Here is a 9,263-nt window from a genome sequence, read left to right as displayed (position 1 = left end):
TGGAGTCCTGAGCTGGCAGGGAAAACAGAAGCAGGGGTAGTCTTTGCACATCAGGTGGCAGCTCCCAAGGGGGTTTCTGTGATCCAACCCATCACAGAGCCTTGGGGGGAAGAGGAGGAGCAGGGGTGGAGCCACGAAGGGAGGCGGGGCTCCTGCATATGTCCCACTTTTCCCTTTTGAAAAGGTGTTCACTCTAGGGAACTAGCAACCACAAACTGAATTGAGCAGTATATGGCTGATGTTTATCAGGTCCCTGGGTTGGGATCTGGAGTAGTGGGCAGGCCTGAGTTCCCCCACCAGTGAAGTGGTGTAAACCCCAAGAAGCGGAGGACAAGCCTAACCTAAGCTCCAAGAATGGGACAGGACTTGTTTGGAAGCCAGAGTGAAGGGCTGAATTTAAAGGGTTCAGAACCAGGGCTGAAGACTTTGGTAAGAGCAGATAGATTGTTTATTTATTGGACTCTGCCACCCCAGAAGGGGTTCATTTTGGCTGTGTGACCTGGCCAGAGGGCTGAGCCACTGAAATCCCACCAGGTGAGGCTGACAACCTACAGGGACACCAGGAGCAGGGAAAGGACTACAATACTGCACCCAGCCACAAAGAGACACTCAAGGGATGAGTCCCACTTACAGCATTAAAAATGATTTCAAGGATATATCAGAAGGCGGGTTACTATATATAGAAACATAGGCACAGCTTCTCAGCTGATGTAAATGGCTGCAAAGGAGCTATGCCTATTTCCACTGACTGAGGATCTGACCTTTGAACTGCTCTCACTCACTATGACGACGAGGAATCCTGGAAGCTCTGGACTCCTGTAAATACCCATGGGGACCTCTGCTGACCCAGCGGCTAATGCACCAGAGAGCCAGTAGCAATCAGCAGAGTAGGTCAGTACAATAAACCCACAAAACTCACAGTGTGTGTTATCAGCTGAGCAGCAAGTCGGCATTTGAAAGAGAGTGGTACAGTTACATAAGAGACTAGATTTAGGGCAACATATGTACACTGTGATAGTAAACAACCTTAGTGTTGGCATGATTATGTCACTGACTTTACAGCCACTAGACAGACAGGTGTCATGTTCCAGCATAGACTGCTTAGGACTCAGGTACCTGGGATTACTCCTTATAGAGTAAGGAACTTCTCGGGGCAAGTCTAGCCATTATTAATAATAATAGCTAGTGTGACGGGTTGGGTCACAGCAACCCCCTTGGGACTGCCACCTGATGTGCTGAGACTACCTCTGAGCACGCTTTCCCTGCCAGCTTGGGACTCCAGTACCCTGTCTTGTTGAGCCAGACATGCTAGCCTGTTGCAAACAAAGACCCAGATCTGAACCACGTCCACCAAAAGCTGCAGACTTAACTTAAAATGGCTTAAGAAGTGATCCTGTCTCTAGCACCCAGATACCCAGTTCCCAATGGGATCCAACCCCCCCCCCCCCCAATCCATTTTACTCTGTATAAAGCTTATACAGGGTAAACTCATAAATTGTCTGCCCTCTATAACACTGAGATATGCACAGCTGTTTGCTCCCCCAGGAATTAATTACTTGCTCTGGGTTAATTAATAAACAAAAAGTGATTTTATTAAGTATAAAAAGTAGGATTTAAGTGGTTCCAAGTAATAACAGACAGAACAAAGTAAATTACCAAGCAAAATAAAACACAAACATGCAAGTCTTAGCCTAATACAGTAGGAAACGAAATGCAGGTAAATCTCACCCTCAGAGATGTTCCGATAAGCTTCTTTCACAGACTAGACTCCTTCCTAGTCTGGGTCCAGCAATCACTCACACCCCCGTAGTTACTGTCCTTTGTTCCACTTTCTTTCAGGCATCTCTTTGGGGTGGAGAGGCTATCTTTTGAGCCAGCTGAAGACAAAATGGAGGGGTTTCCAGGGCCTTTTATATACTCTTTTGTGGGTGGAAACCCCTTTGTTCTCCTGTGTAAAATCCCCTCAACAAGATGGAGTTTGCAGTCACCTGGGCAAGTCACATGTCTATGAATGATTCAGCTTTTTGCAGGACGATGCCATTGTTTACATGTTAGTTTGAACGTTTCCAGGAAAGCTCAGATGTGGATTGGCGTCTCCCAAAGTCCATTGTCAGTTAAGTGTTTCTTGATTGGGCACTTACTGAGAATAGTCCTTTCTCAAGAAGCTGACCAAATGCTTCACTGAGGCTACTTAGAATCAAACAAATACATAGCCAATATTCATAACTTCAAATACAAAAATGATACAGACAGCATAATCATAACCAGCAAACTACAACCTTCCCATAGACACCCCACTTGGCCTCCTCTGTATAAGAACTGGTGCAACCATAGGACCCTGGTTGCAACAATGATCTATATGGTCAAAGTTTATGTCTATAATGTCACACCTAGTACTCTTCATGAGTAGATCTCAAAGCACTTTACCAAGGAGGTCAGTATCATTATCCCCATTTTACAGATGGGGAAACTGAGGTACAGCAAAGGGAAGTGATGTGCCAAGGTTATCCAGCACACCAGAGCTGGGAAAAGAATGCAGGTTTCCTGAAGTCCCAATCTAGTCCACTAGGCCACCGCCAAGATTTTCGAAAATGCCTACTGATTTTTGGTCATCCCCCCCCCGAGAAATCCTTTAAAGGGACCTAATTTTCAAAGGGTGAGTGTCCTTTAAGAGGTTTCCATTTGGGTGCCCCTACACGGCTAGTCACTTTTGAAACTCTTCATCTTAAAAGAGGGACAAGGTGGGTGGGGGAATACCTTTTATTGGCCCAACTTCTGTTGGCGAGAGAGACAAGCTTCTGAGTCACACCGAGCTCTTCTTCAGGTCTCGGCAAGGTACTCCCAGTGTCACAGCAAAATGCATGTGGAACAGATTGTTTAGCATAAGTAATTAGTGCATATTGTAAAGGACCATTCAAGGCAGAGTGACCTATTAACACCTCTGCAGTCATAGGACAAAAAGGGGGGTTGATAGGTTACAGGTTGTTGTAATAAGCCATAAATCCTTACTGCTGGCATTCACGGAGCAGCTGCACATGCCCGTCAGTTCTGGGTGTGGGAAACAAGCACTGAGTGGTGGGATCGCATTGTGATGTACATATGGGATGATGAGTAGTAGCTGCAGAACTTTCTGATGCGCAAAGCCACCTTCCTGGAACTGTATGCAGAGCTCGTCCCTGCTCTGCAGCACAAGGACACCAGAATGAGAACTTTCCTCAAAGTGGAAAAGTGAGAAACGATCACTCTGGGGAAGTTGGGAACTCCAGACTGCTACTGGTCAGTCATGAATCAGTTTGGAGTTGGAAAGTCCACTGTGGGGCTTACAGTGATGCAAGTGTGCAGCAGGGCCGCCCAGAGGATTCAGGGGGCCTGGGGTCTTCAGCGGCGGGTCCCAGGGCAGAAGGGCCCCCCGCCGCGGGTCTTCAGGGCACTTCGGCGGCGGGTCCGGAGCGGAAGGACCCCCCACCACCAAATTCCCGCTGAAGACCCGGAGCGGAAGAAGCTCCAGGGCCCCAGGCATCACAAGAGTTTTACGGGGGCCCCGGAGAGAGTGAAGGACCCCGCTCCAGGGGCCCCGAAAAACTCTCGTGGGGGCCCCTGTGGGGCCCGGGGCCTGGGACCTGGGGCAAAATGCCCCCCTTCCCCCCCCCCCCCCCCCCGGGCGGCCCTGGTGTGCAGGGCCAATAATTGCTTCCTGCTACAAAAGACTGTGACTCTGGGTAATGTGCAGGAAATTATTGATGGCTTCGCGGCAATGGGATTCCCTGACTGCGGCAGGGTGATAGGATTTTGGGGGAGTTTGGGGAAGGCATGAAACACTTTTCTGGATTGGCTGCTGGGGGAGTCATGCATGGATATGCTCAGACAGCTGCACAATGAGGGACTTGAGCATCTCTGTCTAGCCCTCCAGTAGCTTTATCATCTGCTCCTGTCCATCTATCATCTGCTCCTGCCCCTGTCTCCTTTCCAGGCTGTCCAGCCTGAGTTTTTCATTAATTGTCTCCCTCCACACTCCTGTTTTGCTATGTGCTGCATCTGTTGACTGCAAAACGTCTTTAAACATAGCCTCCTTACTCCTCCTGGTTCACATCCTTATCTGACAGAGGAACTCTACCGGTGTGTAGGCATTGGTCCTCCAGGGCACACCTTCAGAAGCCAAAGAAACAATGAACAAAGAGAGTATTGTGAGTGCACTCAAAGCTGTGAGTCACAAAAGTCTCATACACCTCTTTCTCACTGTCCCTTTGCTAGCACACAGCTCGGTGAGAGTCCCAAATATGGTGAGTTCGGCAAGGGGTGGGGAGGTTGGCAAATGGGGAAGGGACAATGGGCAAGAAGGGACAAAGGGTCTCGGTGGTTTGCAAAGAAGGTCACTACACGCGCCTAGGGAGAATATTCTGAATATTGGCATCCTTTTCCACAGGATGGGATAATTGAACCTGAGAGTAACCCAGGATCCAAAGGTGCATCTCCTGCATGTGTGTGGCTTCAAACCGGCTCCGTATGCTGCTCACCTGTGTGCCGCTGTGGTCCCTGCAGAAATAATTGCTGGTTGGCACAGCAAAGTTTCCTACAGCGGGGGGAGAAACAAGGCAGCTCTGCCAAGGACCCTTTGGCAGAGGATTGCAGAATACCTACAGGAAAGTTTCCTAGCGATCTCAATGGAGCATTCCCAGGACAGCCCGGTGTACGTTAAAAAAAATTTCTGCCAGGCCCTCACTGCATAGCTGAACAGGCTCTGTCACCAGACAACCCTGTCGCATGTCCCACATCCTCCTCCATCTCCACTTCCTCGTCCACCACTTCATCCTCGGGGTTGGCTGTGCTGGCCGCTGCCTCCAGTCCCCCCAAAGTATCCAGGGGGCTCATGGCAGTGGGGTCACTGCCGAGGATGACATGCAGCTCCTAATAGAAGTGGCATGTCTTCAGCGCTGCACCAGAATACTGGTTGCCCTCCCTTGCCTTCTGATACGCCTGCCTCAACTTCTTGATCTTAGCACGGCACTGCTGGGTGCCCCTTTCATGTCTCTTCTCCTGCATGCCACAAGCAATCTGCCTGTCGATATCAAAATTCCTATGGCTTGAGCAAAGCTGCAACTGCCCAGCCTCCTCTCCCCACAGACCCAGCAGATCCAACAACTCCATGAGGTGGCATGTCTGTTGCAGCAAGCCGGCATGGTCAGCTGGGAAGATGCTGTGTGAACAGTCCACATCGAGCAAACAGAAAGACAAATTTCAAAAATTCCTGGGCCTTTAAAGGGGGATGGGGTGCATGCCTGTGTACCTGCAGGGCAGCGGAGTTCAAACTGCTGACCAGAGTGGTCATTGATGGGCATTGTGGGACACATCCTGGAGGCCAATTAGGGCAACATAAGCAAGCGTACCATCTACACTGACACTGCATTGCTCTAACTATATCGCAAAGAGCTCTATGCTGCTTGTCAAGGTGGTTTTGTTTTGTCAGGATAGCAGAGGAGTTAAATCAGCAGGAGGATTTTGTGTGTACACCTCCATTGTTTTGTCGACAAAAGTTGACTTTTGTCGACAAAACTGTGTAGTGTAGACAAGGCCTAAGTCCCAACTGCAGGGACTGTCTTCACTTCACTTCACTTTGCTTCACTGTCTTCACATTCTGTCTTCACTTACCCTGGTGCCACATCCCTGAAGGCAGGAATGGCACACAAGTATATCTGAGGGAAGAATTTGACGCCGATGGGGTTGGGAGGTGTAAATAACAGGAAAAATTGCTCTCAGCATCTTTATTACTGGCAAAAAAAGATGCAGAGGCACAGTTTCACTTTCAGCTGCTGAGATCAGCTTGGTAGCCATGGGATAGTCCTTAGGATTTGAATGTGGGGCCTTCAGCATTGCAGCACCTGCCCCTATTTGAGCTAAAGGACTGTATCCATTAAGTGGGAAAAGCAGCAACCAGCTAGCTGCTGTAGCTCAGTCACAGAGTGGGGACTAGTAGTACACGTCACAAAGGTGTTATGGAATCCCCACTGAATCACGTGGGCCACCACTTGTAACACAATGCCCCAGCTTTGGCAGTGCGGATTGAACCTGCAACCTCTGGATCTTAACAGCAGGAGCCCCTCTTGCCTGAGCTGAAAAGCTTGACCCTTTAGTAGGCTCTTCAATGGGTCCATACCCAAACCACCACCCGAGGGTGACTGGGCACCACATTGAATGGTATGGGTTATATAGTTACATTAATGCACCATCTTCAGCTCATTAAGTGAAGACGCCCAAGTTACAACATTCAGTTCCAGTAAGTGGAACTTAATCCTCTAAGGTGCCACAAGTACTCCTGTTCTAGTTCCAGTAAGTGTTTCAGTACCTGAATGCATCTATCTCCGGAACTGTATTGACATAGTCCTGGTGTTACCACTACCCCAGGTGCTATAAATTCATTGGTCACACTCTACATGATATTTCCATTTATAAATGTCTTATAAAGGATTATGCAATGTTGTTGTAACCGTATCAGTCCTAGGATCTTAGAAAGACAAAGTGGGTGAGGTAATATCTTTTTGGCCCTCACCCACCTTGTTTCTCTTAAAAAGGATCACTCAGTGATTAACAGATGCTCTAAGCACGTTACAGATATGAGTAGCATATGCTATGGTTGGTTAACACCCACCTTGTCTCTCTAACAATTGATTAATCATTTAGTAAGACATCTATTACCACTTATAAACTATTTATACCTGGAATCTGAGTATACAGGATGAACCATTAATCCTTTGCAATCTAAGTGATTGCTGATCATTCACCCAGAGAAGTAGTCAAGCTCAAATGACTCCACACATTGTCAATCACATGGGACATTTGCCAGCTGTACTGCTGATCAGACTCATTACCTGGCCACAGAGTGCTGGGGTAGGAAGGTTATTTAAAGAGCAATCTGGGCCATTTTACAGCCTTTGCAAAGGGATTCAGGACATCTGAGCCGATCTCCCAGGGAGCTGACATGACATGATGTGATGTGAGCAGGGCCGGATTAATGCAGGGGCTTTAGAAGCTGCAGCCCAGGGCCTCGGGCTAAGGGGGGCCCTGCAGGCCTGTGGGTCGGATGCGGCCTGCTGCTTCTTTTCATCTGGCCCACAGCGCGCCGCGGGATGGACACCGGTCCCCGAGCCTCAGCACCCCCACTTCCCCCGTGGGGCTGGAGCCGCGAGCGCCGGCTCGCCGGCATGCTCCTGTGGCCCCTAGGCAAGGAATGTTCAGGGAATCTCTGCGCACTGCCCCTGCCCCCAGCACCAGCTCCACAGTGCCCATTGGCCAGGAACCACGGCCAATGGGAGCTGTGGGGGCAGCACCTGGGGCACGGGCAGCTTGCACCGCGCAGAGCGGCCTGGACCCTTTGCCTAGGGGCTGGACATGCAGGCCACCTTGGGGAGCAGAGCAGTGCGGAGCCAGGGCAGGCAGGGGTCCTGCCTTAGCCCTGCTGCACTGCTGCCCAGGAGCTGCCCAAGGTAAGCGCCTCCCAGCTGGAGCCTGCACCCCCACCCCTTCCTGCACCCCCACCCCAGCCTGGAGCCCCTTCCTGCACCCAAACTGCCTCCCAGACCTCATGCCCCCTCCTGCACCCCAACCCCCTACCCCAGTCTGGAGCCCCTTCCTGCACCCAAACTCCCTCCCAGACCTCATGCCCCCTCCTGCACCCCAACCCCCTTCCCAGCCCTGAGCCCCCTCTCTCACCCAAACTCCCACCCAGAGCCTGCACCTTGAACCTCCTGCTGCACCCCAGCCCCCTGTCCTATCCCTGGGGCCATGCCCCCCAGCTGTAGCTGCACCCCCTCCTGCACCCCAATCCCCTGTCCCAGCCCTGAGCCCACTCCCACACTACAAACCTCCAGGGGCCCCACTAAATCTAATAGCCCAGGTCCCACAGGAGAGTTAATCTGGCCCTGGATGTGAGCCTCCCAGAGAAGGAGGAAGAGGGACAAAAAGGAATAAAGAGGGAGGAGGTAGCAGCAGCAGCAGTGACCTAGCACTAAATAACAAGCCTTGTGTGTGAAATGAGGGAACTTCCCAGCGAGGTTCTGCTGTCGCCTGGAGGGAGATCAGACCTGGCTCAGCAGGGAGCTTGGTGTAAGTGCATTGTAACATGTCTTGTTAATAACACTGAAAGCCCTGGAGAGGGGTGTGACGCTGCACTCCATATGTTTTATGGAAATATGCTTATGAGTGTAAATCTGATGTAACTGGAATATGCTTTATGCCAAAGGCCTCTTGTAAGGTATTATAACAAAGGTTATAACCTACTGAATATATTCCTCCTGTTTGTATGCATGTATCATTCTTGTATCTGAAACTAGAAATATGAAGTATAACTCTGAGGTCCTATTATAATTATGCAAAGTGTGGGCCATTAATGGTGGTTTAGAATCTTGATGGCTCCCATTGACTAGGACAATTGGTTGTAAATAGTTTATTTACCTGCAAACCTTCCTGTGTATGTGTGGGCCAACCCAGGAAGAATGGAGACTGAGGGTATTACAGTGATATGTGACCATGTCATATGATACTAGAATCCATCTTAATCCTTGTACTTTTCCATTGATGAGGCTGGGGTGGGGACAAGCACAGACAAAAGATTCCTGCCTTGTGCCAAAGCTATAAAAGGGGGTGAAGCAGGACAAAGGGGGTGGCCAGTCATGAGAAAACCCCTGCTTACCACCTGCGATGTCTGCTGAATCTAAGAAAGACTGTATCAGGGAAAGGATTGGGCCAAGACTAGGAATCATACAACTGGAAGGGACCTTGAAAGGTCATCAAGTCCAGTCCCCTGCCTTCACAGCAGGACCAAGTACTGTCCCTGGCAGATTTTTGTCCCAGATCCCTAAATGACCCCTTCAAGGATTGAACTCATAACCCTGGGTTTAGCAGGCCAATGCTCAACGCACTGAGCTATCCCTCTCCCAAGGGAGGGAAGGAGTCTAGTCTGTGAAAAAAGCTTATTAGAACATCCTTGAGGGTGAGATATTGCCTGTAATCAGTTTCTTAATGTATTAGGCTTATACTTGCGTGTTTTGTTTTATTTTGCTTTGTGACTTACTTTGTTCTGGCTGTTATTACTTGAAACCTCTTAAATCCTACTTTTTATACTTAATCAAATCACTTTTGTTTATTAATAAACCCAGAATAAGTGATTAATACCTGGGGAGCAAACAGCTGTGCATATCTCTCTATCCGTGATATAGAGGGTGAACAAAAACAACAAGGAGTCCGGTGGCACCTTAAAGACTAACAGATTT

The sequence above is a fragment of the Terrapene carolina genome, unplaced genomic scaffold (assembly GCF_002925995.2).
Source record: "Terrapene carolina triunguis isolate 2854851 unplaced genomic scaffold, T_m_triunguis-2.0 Scaffold90, whole genome shotgun sequence".
Classification (NCBI taxonomy): Eukaryota; Metazoa; Chordata; order Testudines; family Emydidae; genus Terrapene; species Terrapene triunguis.
The sequence above is the reverse complement of the archived record's forward strand: the minus strand, read 5'-3'. Positions refer to the sequence as shown.